Below are 12,420 nucleotides of genomic sequence, written 5' to 3'. Positions count from 1 at the left end.
TCACGTGTTAAGATATATATAATCTGAAAGATTAGATTCTCCTCTGTTCGTAAAGCTATAAAACTGCTGCGGTATCGCGCGGTCTTTGGAGATATTCAGGATTTTCTAAAAAGACTTCGGGAATTTCATTCAGTTGCATTTTCCAAAAGTGGAAGGTACCCGCGACAATGAACGCTATTGTTGACTGTGTTTTGAAGAAATGGACTCACTAATTCTAACAATGATAATTTCTGTAAAATTAAGATACCTCTCGCAGTTTTTCATAGTTTTGACCTCTAAATGTCGGTGATTTACATATAGTGCAACATATTTGGATGCTGCGGTGCATGTACCAAAATACCTTAAAAATTGTAATGCAGTGCAGACTGAACTTGATCTGAAAGACATTATTAACAAAATTAATGGTACAGACCTGCTGAATGGATCAATAAACATTATAGATACAAATGAAAACAAAAAATATTTACATTTGACTCCGCGAACCTATATTGAAAATATTTTGTATGTACATAAGTTTTCTATCCGCTGAAAACTCAATATACCAATTTGCATTAAAATCGATTGAAAAATGAATGTAAAACGTAAAAACGGCAGCCACCGTTACATGAGCGCTACAGGAAACCGCGCGTCTATGTGGCCCAATTTGAGCCCCACACTGTCCACTAACATAAGAAACATTTGTGCAAAATTTTAGGAATCTACACCTTTTCCTTTAAAAGTTATTAGTAAAGTTCCGCTAAAGTGCTCATATTTCGCACTGTGCCACGGTGGCAATGTGGAGACGTAGTGTTTTTACATTTTTGCTGGTGTGGGCCCACAGAGTAAATGGCGTAAGGAAAATCTCCAATATTGCAAATATTAGCGAATATATAACGATGGGAAATTTCATGTCATATGACATTTACATATAGTGTAAAATACCCCTTAACGAATTTCCACATGAATTTTGCGATATTTTCAAGGTTAACAACAAAAAACATTGTTCCACAACATCCCATACGGGACAAGGGAGACTTCTCTCATATCAATGAATGCACCCCGATTCATATTTAGCTCAATGATATGGGACCTACTGTTTATCGCCGAGTTCGAACGGCGTGTCTTAAGACACCACTTATGGAGAAGTTTTTCAAGGCTGAAATACTCAGGAAATATCGCCAACATTCCTAAGGGGTATTTTGCCACTGTGCATACCATTGCACAACTGGTGGCATTTTCAAGGTTATGGCCTCAATGACCGAAATGGTTAAAATTTGGTGTTTAGTCTTCATTGGGAGTATAAAACTTTCACCTGAAGTTTGTCGGAATAGGTCCACGTCTTTATAGAACGGTACCTTCCGATAGAGCTGGCAAACAAACGATGGCACTATCGATAATATCGATACCTTATTTTGAATGTCACTATCGATTGATAGTTTTTTCAATCGATATTATCGGACAAAACTGAATTGGCTAAATTTCCAATGTATTTTTGGGTATTTATCATTCCGCCATGGTATTTATTATACCCTCCACCATATGGAGGGTATAATTAAATTTGTCATTCCGTTTGTAACACATCGAAATATTCGTCGGAGACCCTATAAAGTATATATATTATTGATCAGCATAAAATTCTATGTCGATTTGACCATGTCCGTCTGTCCGTCCGTCCGTCCGTCCGTCTGTCTGTTGAAATCAAGATACAGCTCGCAATTTTAAAGATAGAGAGTCAAAATTTGGCACAGAAGTTTTTATTACTTGCAGGATGGTTGGTATTGAAAATGGGATACATCGGTCCACGTTTTGATATAGCCCCCATAGAACGGTACCTCCCGATTTTCGGTATTTTTAAAATGTTAGCTTCATTATCCTACCAAAATGGCTGAAATTTGGTACGTAGTCTTCTTTAGGGATATACAAATTTCCCACAGAATTTTGTCGGTATCGGTCCACACCTTCATATAGCCCCCATAGAACGGTACCTCCCGATTTTCGGTATTTTTAAGGTATTAGCTTCATTATCTTACCAAAAAGGCTGAAATTTGGTACGTAGTCTTCTTTAGGGGTATAAAACGTTCCCCCAGAATTTTGTCGGTATCGGTCCACACCTTCATATAGCCCCCATAGAACGGTACCTCCCGATTTTTCGTATTTTGAAGGTTTTAGATTCATTATCCTACCAAAATGGCTGAAATTTGGTACGTAGTCTTCTTTAGGGGTACAAAACTTTATCCCAGAATTTTGTCGGTATCGGTCCACACCTTCATATAGCCCCTATAGAACGATACCTCCCGATTTTCGGTATTTTGAAGGTTTTCGCTTCATTATCACACCGAAATGGCTGAAATTTAGTACTTAGTCTACGTTGCTGGTATAAAACTTTCCCCCAGAACTTTGTCGGTATCGGTCCATGCCTTCATATAGCCCTCATAGAACGGTACCTTCCGATTTTCGGTATTTTGAACGTCGTGGCCTCAATATTCCACCGAAATGGCTGAAATTTGGTATTTAGACTTCGTTGGGGGTACTCAAACTTTCCCTTTAAATTTGTCGGTTGGGGGTACTCAAACTTTCCCTTTAAATTTGTCGGTTTAGGTTCACGCCTTCATATAGCCCCCATGGAAAGGTACCTCCCGATTTTTCGTATTTTGAAGGTTGTGTCTTCAATATTCCACCAAAATGGCTGAAATTTGGTATTTAGTCTTCAATGTGATGTAAAACTGTTCGGCAGAAATATATCTGTACAGGTCCACGCTTTCATATTGCCCCATTTGTGACTAAAATTTGTCGGTATAGGTCCACGTTTCGATATAGCTCCCATAGAACGGTACCTCCCGATTTTCGTAATACTGAAGATTGCGACGTCAATATCCAACCGAAATGGCTGAAATTCGTTATTTCGTCTTCCAAGAGTTATAAAATATTCCAGAAGAGTATTATCAGTATAGGTCCACGTCTTCCTAAATCCCCATAGAAGCGTACTTCTTGATTTTCGGTATTTTTTAAGTTTTAGCCACATTCTCTTACCGAAATATAGGAAATTTGATATTTAGTTTTCTTTGAGCCTAAAAACTTTCCGTAAGAAATTTGTCGGTATAGATCGACGTTTTGAAATAGCCCCCATAGAATGGTGCCTCACATTGTTTAACCAAAATTGCTGAAATTTAGTATTAAGTCTTCTTCATACACGAAAGGAAACAAATTATTCCATTTTACTTCAATACAACTTGTGGTGGAGGGTATAACAAGTTCGGCCCGGCCGAACTTAACGCCGTTCTTACTTGTTTAGAATTCATGGAGTATCCATGATGTAAACCAAAATGTTAGTATCACTGTGTGTAATTTTTGAGTCGTGGAAAATTAACCATATTCTGACACCGTAGCATGATAGAAGACCAAAAATAAGAAGACACGTGTCCCGGCGTTTTTCCCTATCACTTCGAGTTTCGCGGTTATGGGCCCTCAAAGACCTGAGGCCATGATGTCAAAAGGACTCATTTTACCTGGCTCATATCTTCTAAACCGCTAAGAATTTTGGTTTACACGTCGAAGCAAAGTTGTAGCTCTAGTCTTAAAGAATAATAATTGTGAACACATCAAATCCATTTAACCTCATCTTCTAGGTCAAAATCGTCAAGGTCAAGTTTCCGTCATAATTTTTTCTCGGATTTTGGTCTTCAGATATCAAACCGACCAAAATTGAAGCAAACAACCAACCACAAAAATGTACCTTATGTATCAATAAACAGCATTCTAAAATATGTGAACTCTGTAGAAACGGTTCTTAATGTCCAAAATAGCAAATGATTCCGATTCCGGTTCATAGCTACCAAACCGTTCAAAATTCATGAACACAATCAACTACAATAATGTAACAAAGATATCAGTAAACAACTTTCTGGAACATACGTCTATGTCGGTCCATAAAGGTGAAAATAGCAAAAAACTTTTGAAAATATTACATTTTTAGAAAGTTGTTTATTGAAATCTTAGGTAGATTTTAGTAGTTGGAAGTATTCGTAATTTGTGAGCGGTTCGGTATCTGTGGACCAGTCGGAGAAAAAAGTATAAAAATGTAATATTTTCAAAAGTTTTTTGCTATTTTCACCTTTATGGACCGTTCATAGACAGTTCGTATGTTCCAGAAAGTTGTTTACTGATATCTTTGTTACATTATTGTAGTTGATTGTGTTCATGAATTTTGAACGGTTTGGTAGCTATGAACCGGAATCGGGGAAAGAGGATAAAAAGAGCATTTGTTTTGCTATTTTGGACATTAAGAACCGTTTCTACAGAGTTCGCATATTCTAGAAAGTTGTTTATTGATACAGTCTGTCGCAAAAGTTAGTGTACACCGTTGAAACCAAAATGTATTAGGGATAAATATCACTATAACTTATTGAAAACACCAAACAATTAGTTCTATTTGATAGACAAGAAGGTTGGGCAATAGTTGCATACATTAGCAAATGTACGGTTCGAATCCCAAAAAGACCAAAATTTATGTCGCAAAATTTAGTATACAACGGAGAATCCTCGTAGAACTGTGTAAAAAATTCATGATATTTTTGAACAAAATGAATCTAAATCTGTACTTAAGATCATAAAGATCATATTAGTTGGTTTTATAGGCAGTTAAAGTACTTATAGTGACAAGTCCAACGTACACTGGATCGTAAAATCCACAAAAAATGGTAATCTACAAATACAGCAACTGTAGCCACAAAATTCCGGGCGTGATGTCCTGTTTATGAATTCTGAAGCCATGAAATGCTCCGAAAAGCTCTAAACTTTCAATATGAGGTGATCTTGATCGAGTTTCGACTTGTCCTGTTTGAAAAAACGGGAATTTCTTGAAGGAAACCCATACTTTTGAGGCCATTGTCCTTTTGAAACATGTAATAATCCTTAATACTTACACATAAGGACTTTCCTTTTGAGTTAATTTTCTCACAAATGTTGCCCCTTTTCATATTCCCACCAAAAGTAACTGGTAGGAGAACCTCAAGGACCGTTGTAATCCCTACAGTTTTACTGTCCTACTGGCCTTTTAGCAGTATCGGACATGCTTCTCGTGTCCCTAGTATTTAATGTACTACTAATGTCTAATGAACTACTACTAACTGATCCATTTAGTTGTATTTTGGTCCTAAGTGAAGCGAACACAGCTTTTCAGCGTTATAACAGCAGAGAAAGCTCTGTATTTAAATTTTTAATTAGCTATCATATCCTTCTGTGGTGGTGGAGTATCACTGTAGAGCTTACACCAGAACTTGAGGTTCTCCTACTATTTATATTTGGTGGTAATGTGAAAAGGGACATAATTTGTGAGAAAATTAACTGAAAAGAAAAGTTCTTATGTGTAAGGATTAAGGATTATTACATGTTTCAAAAGGACAACGGCCTCAAAAGTATGGGTCTCCTTCAAGAAATTCCCGTTTCTTCAAAAAGGACAAGTCGAAACTCGATCAATATCACCCCATATTAAAACTTTAGAGCTTTTCAGAGCATTTCATGGCTTTAAAATTCATAAACAGGACATAACACCCGGAATTTTGTTTGTATTTGTAGATGACCAATTTTTGTGGATTTTACGATCCAGAGTACGTTGAACTTGGTCCTATAAGTACTAAAACTGCCATTAAAACCAATTAATATACTCTTTATGATCTTAAGTTCAGATTTAGTTTCATTTTGTTCACAAATATCAAGAATTTTTTACACAGTTCCACGAGGATTCTCCGTTGTATACTAAATTTTGCGACATAAATTTTGGTCTTTTCGGGATTCGAACCATACATTTGCTAATGTATGCAACTATTGCGCACTTTTAATTGTTATTACCGAAGACGATCTTCGTGTCTCTCAAACGAAACTAATTGTTTGTTGTTTTCAATAAGTTATTGTGCTTTTTATACCTAATACATTTTGGTTTCAACGGTGTATACTAACTTTTGCGACAGACTGTATATAAGGTACAATGTTGTAGTTGGTTGTTTGCTTCAATTTTGATCGGTTTGATATCTGAAAACCAAAATCCGAGAAAAAATTATGACGGAAATTTGACCTTGACGATTTTGACCTAGAAGATTAGGTTAAATTGATTTGAAGTGTTCACAATTATTATTCTTTAAGACTAGAGCTACAACTTTGCTTCGACGTGTAAACCAATATTCTTAGCGGTTTAGAAGATATGAGCCTAGTAAAATGAGTCCTTTTGACATCAAGGCCTCAGCTATTTGGGGGCCCATAACCGCGAAACTCGAAGTGATAGGGAAAACGCCGGGATACGTGTCTTCTTATTTTTTGTCTTCTATCACTCTGTGGTGTCAGAATATGGTTAATTTTTTTCGTGTCGCACAGTGTATGCAATTGTTTTCTAATAGTACGTTTACATATAACCGGAGTTAATAAACCCACTGGGTTTCAAATTTTCATAAAGAAGGTTAACCCGGTAAAAGCAAATGCATATCAGTAGCTTTGTTCCAGAACTAAAAAGTTTTTACAATTTTTACGACTTTTACACATTTTACCCGAAACCCCGTTCCCGTACACAAAAAATTGTAAAATGTTCTCTTTAAACAAAAATGGCTCTGAATGACGCTCTCTTTAAAAACTTTTTACTCGACAAATTTGAGCGTGTAAAAAATAGTAACATGGATGCCGGCGTCTGATTGGCTGGTACGCCGACTTTGACATTTGCTCCAGCTTTTTTGAAGTTTTTTTAATTTTTGCGTTCCCGAACTTTTTGAAAAAACTTTTGTGTGACAATTTTTCTCTCCTTCTCTCTTTTACAAGTTTTACTATTAAAAAGTACGGGAACAAAGCTAGTGTTTTGAGATCCAGATTTTTTTTTTTCAAAGTAGTAGAGCAGACGAAGAATGGGTAATTTTTACTACGATAAAATTTTTGTTCTTTAGTCCCAATTTACATTAGGCGAGTTTACTTTCGGCAATTGTCAGTTTGTGGGTGAGAGAGGGTGTTGAGAGGCAAAGGGTTACCATATACCTCACCTCTCTCTCCATCAAACTGACAATTGCCGCAAGTAAACTCGCCTAATGTAAATTGGGACTTATAATTCGAAAAAATAGTAAAAATTAATAGATTCTTGAATTTCTGGAACAGACATATTTTTAGAAAGTGCAAATGTGTCTAAACAGCTAAAAATACCCTATAGCATGCGGAACCTTTATATGGGAACTATAACCAAAATCGGAACTTCAAAGTTGTCTTTTGCGGTTTTAATGGGGTTTCTTCACCAGTAGTGGGATTCCCTAACGCTTTTTTGGTTACCGACAAAAATCGGTCAAATTAAAATGCTTGCGATTTCGATAATTAACGAAATTTGTCGGTAAGTTAGCAACCAAAATAAATTTGTCGCTAAGTCCTACCGATAGCAACTGTGTTGCCATCTTTTATTCATACTTTTCATTCATTATTTTGCGTTTTAATTTTACCGATTTTTGTCGGTAATCAAAAAATGCGTTAGAGAATCCCACTACAGGAACCAATACTGGAAATTTAAGATCTACAAATATTTTTGTCACTCCTTTCCACTGTATGTTGAAACGAAAGGGCGGTAGTATCGATCCTATCGATATTTTGAAATGGAAATATCGAAACTATCAAATGTTGCGGATATCGATAGTTTGCCAGCTCTACCTTCCGATTTTCTGTATTTTCGAGGTTGTGGCCTCAATATCTCACGTTTTCATATAGCTCCCAGAGAAGGGTACCCCGGATATTTGGTATTTGAAATTTACGTTTAGTCTTCGTTGGGGGGAGGTCCACGTGTTAGTTTTAGCCACATTATTGAACCGAAATTACTGAAATTTGGTATTTAGTCTTCGTTGGAGTTACAAAAATTTCCTATAGATAATTTTCGATACATGTCGACGTTTTTGTTATAGCTCCCGTATAGGAGTACCACCCTATTTAAGATTTTAATCACATTTTTCTAATTGCAATTTTGTGGTCCCATAACATAGAAAACTTATTCGGACGTCACAGTATTAAACATTGGGAATGGAACATATACCTAGCGTCACTATACCTACTATCTTCGTCGGAATTGCAGCAAGTGGTCAGAGGGATCAAGCAAACATGTAACGAAGTTCTAGTTGGAAGCGATGCTAACTCACACCATATCTCGTGGGGCAGTACTAACACTAACAAAAGGGGTCAAGTCCTTGTAGAATACTTAAATACTAACGACCTGATTACACTAAACACAGAAAATACACCAAGGTATATTTATTATTAGGTATATGCATGAATTACAACAACTAACAAATTTACAAAAACAACATTGTTGTTATTGAAAATTAATTGTCAAAGAAAATATTGAGCAATAGGGTCGTTCCAAAATATTTTTCAGGAATAACATACATGCATTTTGAAAAACCTCTAGAATAGAACAAACTTGAAGCAAAATGTAAATATAAAGCATTCATAACTCTCGTAGGTCATTTTTATTACACGTTAAGGATGAAAAGCAGTATGTTATGGTAGCAGATTCCGGAGTTTCAAATTTCATGAGTGGATCCTATTACATTTTGAAAACTAAATTTACAAAAAAAGTAAGAATACAGCTGATTGTCACTTCTACCTTATATGAATATGCCTTGAAATACACCAACCTTTGTTAATAGAATTAGTGAGGAAGTACTAAATGTAACTATATGTTCAGAGAATCTAATAAACAAGGTACATTAGTGGAGGGTCTTAGAGGAATACTCCTTTTCAGACCATAGGAATATTAGATTTAAGATAGCGAGACCACCGACAAACCCGATAACCTTCCGAAACAAATCCAAAACAAATTGGGCTGAGTTCGGAAAACGAATAAAATAAAGACTAGGGCAAGCAGATGAGGAATGCCCAAGTAAATACATAGGAAGAAATGTGCACAAGTTAACCGAGGCACTAGTAAGCTCATTTGAAGAAATATGGCCACTTCTCCCTACGAAAAACCCTGGATGACAGGGGCAATTCGAAACAAGCGCAAGGAGGTCCGTAGACTTTATAATAGGACAAAACATAAAAAAGCAACTGTATTCTGGGACAACTATCATGTAATATTGAAGGAATACAACAAAATTACAAGGAACGCCAAACGAAACTCCTGGAAGCTATTTTGCGAACATGTCGATAGCGTAAACGACTATTCGAAAATTAAGAAGTTTCTATCCAAAACCCATGCACAGACCGAGCGAATGGTCCATGAAAATGGAAAAAGGCTGGAAACAACAGAAGAAACTCTAGGCCTTCTGATGAAAACGCACTTCCCGTCGAACACCACGGCTAGCACCGAGGCATCGACTGAGTGTGTTTACTCACCACAAGATGCATCAAAAATCGATAGCTCAATGGTCAAACAAGCCATCACGAGCTTTTCACCATACAAAGCGACTGGACCAAACCATATCTTCCCGGCTCTACTACAGAGGGAAGTGGACTTTATTGCGTCCAAACTTGTCGGGATATTCTACGCTTGCTTAAAATTTGCTTATACCCCTGTAGCCTGGCAATAGGCAGGGGTAGTTTTTATCCCTAAACCTGGCAAGGCAAGTTACGCAATACAAAAATCTTAACGGCCGATAAGTTTAACTTCATTCTTACTCAAGACAATGGAACGGACGGTCGACACCATAATAAAGAGCAAAATCTCGATATGCTTAAATACAGACAAAATGCATAAGTTAAAGACAGATCAGTGGAAACCGCATTACATGAGGTAGTACGCCATATAGACAGAACCTTCAAAATGAAGATGTATACACTCGCTGTATGCATCGATATCGAAGGCGCTTTTAACAACGTCAGCACCGAGACGCTGATCCACTCTTTAGACGAGTATCAGGTAGACAGGGCCTTAAGGAACTGGATAAACCACATGCTAAGGAATAGATGGATAAGGTGCGGGCTATATGACGTCAAAATAAGGGACAAAGTCGGATTAGGAACGCCACAGGGAGGGATACTATCACCTCTTTTGTGGGTTACTACCATAAATAGTCTCTTAAGGATCTTAACCGAAGAAGGATTTGACCCAGTCCGTTAGGCAGACGACGTTATAATACATCTGAGGGGAAAGAATCCGAACATACTTTGTAGCATAGCAGAAGCGGCTCTCACAATTGCATACAACTGGGCCAGACAGATAGGTCTGAACGTTAACCCGAAAAAAAACGAAAGAAGTGGGAATCTTCGAGAAACCCAGTTTTCCTAAATAAGACAATAAATATTTCCAACATGACCAACATCTTTGGGCCTTGTTGGCCCTTTCTTGAATATGGTCTTTCCATTTAAGTTTCCTATCCAGAATTACTCCCCAGCAAAATTTGAAGGAAGGGGTTCCATGCGATGACGTGATTTCATGGCATCTTTTCCGTTGGTTCAAACGAAGTCGTGAAAGATCCGATCTTTTCATTAGCATTTGAACCAATGCAAAGGAAGCGGTGAAAGATCCGATCTTTTCATCAGCATTTGAACCCATGCAAAGGAAGTCGTGAAAGATCCGATCTTTTCATCAGTATTTGAACCCATTCAATCGATCCAATAAACATGAATTTTATGTTTTTATTTATACAATTTTTTCTAAATATATAAGTCCCAATTTACATTAGGCCATTTTACTTGCGGCAATTGTCAGTTTGTGGGTGAGAGAGGGTGTTGAGAGGCAAAGGGTTACCATATGCCTCACCTCTCTCTCCATCAAACTGACAATTGCCGCAAGTAATCTCGCCTAATGTAAATTGGGACTAAGATTAATTATTTACAATAGGCTTGATGTTGTCAGAGACTCGAATTCACAACCACCGTTGCTAAAACTCTCATCGTAATGATAATGTCATTGCAAAGGGTTGGTGAAAATGATATGCCAAAGTATTGGTGGAAATAACATTCCAAAGCATTGGTGAAAATGACATGTCAAAGCATTTGTGTAAATGACATGCTTTGGATCCAAACATGAATAGCATCTTTTGGGGTCCACGCTCATATAAAATTCATCGATGAAGATGCTAAAAAAAATGAAAAAAATTTGGCATCGAACATTTTGCTGGGTCTTATGTATTTAAACTTAAATGGAAATACCATATTCAAGAAAGGGCCAACAAGGCCCAAAGATGTTGGTCAACTTGTAGAAGGTTAATAGGCTCATCACAAAGGGGGTTTAATCCTAGGATGACACACTGGCTATACAGAAGCGTAATTAGACCAATCCTAACATACGCGTCTGTGGTATGGTGGACAGCTATGGACAAAAAAATACAATGTGAAGATATTGCAAAAAGTCCAGAGGACATGTTGCCTAAGCATTAGCGGGAGTCCAGAATCGGGACTAACGAAGAGAGCATTTGAGAGGCTGTTAGGAAATGAGAGTGAGATTTACAGCTGCTCTGAATGTTGTGAAAAAAGTGAAGGCGACATAAGGAAAGAGCTCAAAACAATAAAAATAGAGCCAAAGAAATTAGAAAAATTGGAGAAACTCGACCAGCTGACCGAATCAATAACTTTTATGTCCGCAAAATTTGATGAGGTTTTCAGAGATGTTGCAGAAAACAAAAAGAAAATCACTGCAATAGAAAAAGAAAACAAAATATTAAAAAATGAAGTGAAGACATTGAAGCAGTCTGTTATTTATTTTACATGACGATCGTGTGAGAAATGACTGTGTTATCAGTGGAATGAAAGTAAACGATGATGTTAATGCTGTCGATCAGCCAAGATCACCCATATACGTTAACGTGACTACAACAACAACATATGTTCTAATTTTTTTCTCATCTGCCGTGCTTTAGCAAAGGAATGGCTCGCTCAGAGAGACTAATGCACAAAATATTTTGAGCACCACCGCTGTCGATGCTGTGTTGTTGTTGTCGAAGAGTGTATGTGTGGAATTGGAGAAGGGCGCAGTAGAGAATGCATATTTTGTTGGTAGAAATGAGAAAAAGGATGAAAACAAACGAATTGTTGTGAAATTTGCATCGAAGAGTCAGAAAGAGAAGTTAATTAATTCAAAAGCGAAACTTAGAGAAAACGAAGATACAAAAAAAGTATTCGTAATGACTATCTAAGCAATGAAACATTAAAACTTTTGTACCATGCAAAGTCTTTCAAGTCAATTGGATATCAACATGTTTATGCAAGATATGGGAGAGTTTACTGCAAGAAAAGTGACATTTCGCGACAAATTCTAATCCGTAGTGAAGATGATGTTGACGATATACATACTGATTCAAGCTACTTCAAGCACGCATTTTCAAAGACGATCGATGGTGCGCAATAGAGTTTCTGAAGGCGTAAATTCAAGTGATGATGGTGTAGAAAATCATGATGATGACGGTGATGATGATGCTACTTATGAATCTCCTTCTTAAATTGTATTTTAAAGAAACCGAATTTAAACTTTTTTAATACATTCACTTTGGCAGT

Source organism: Musca autumnalis, unplaced genomic scaffold, assembly GCF_047663935.1.
Source record: "Musca autumnalis isolate F117 unplaced genomic scaffold, ASM4766393v1 scaffold_5, whole genome shotgun sequence".
In the NCBI taxonomy this organism is placed as follows: Eukaryota; Metazoa; Arthropoda; class Insecta; order Diptera; family Muscidae; genus Musca; species Musca autumnalis.
This window is presented reverse-complemented; position numbering follows the sequence as displayed.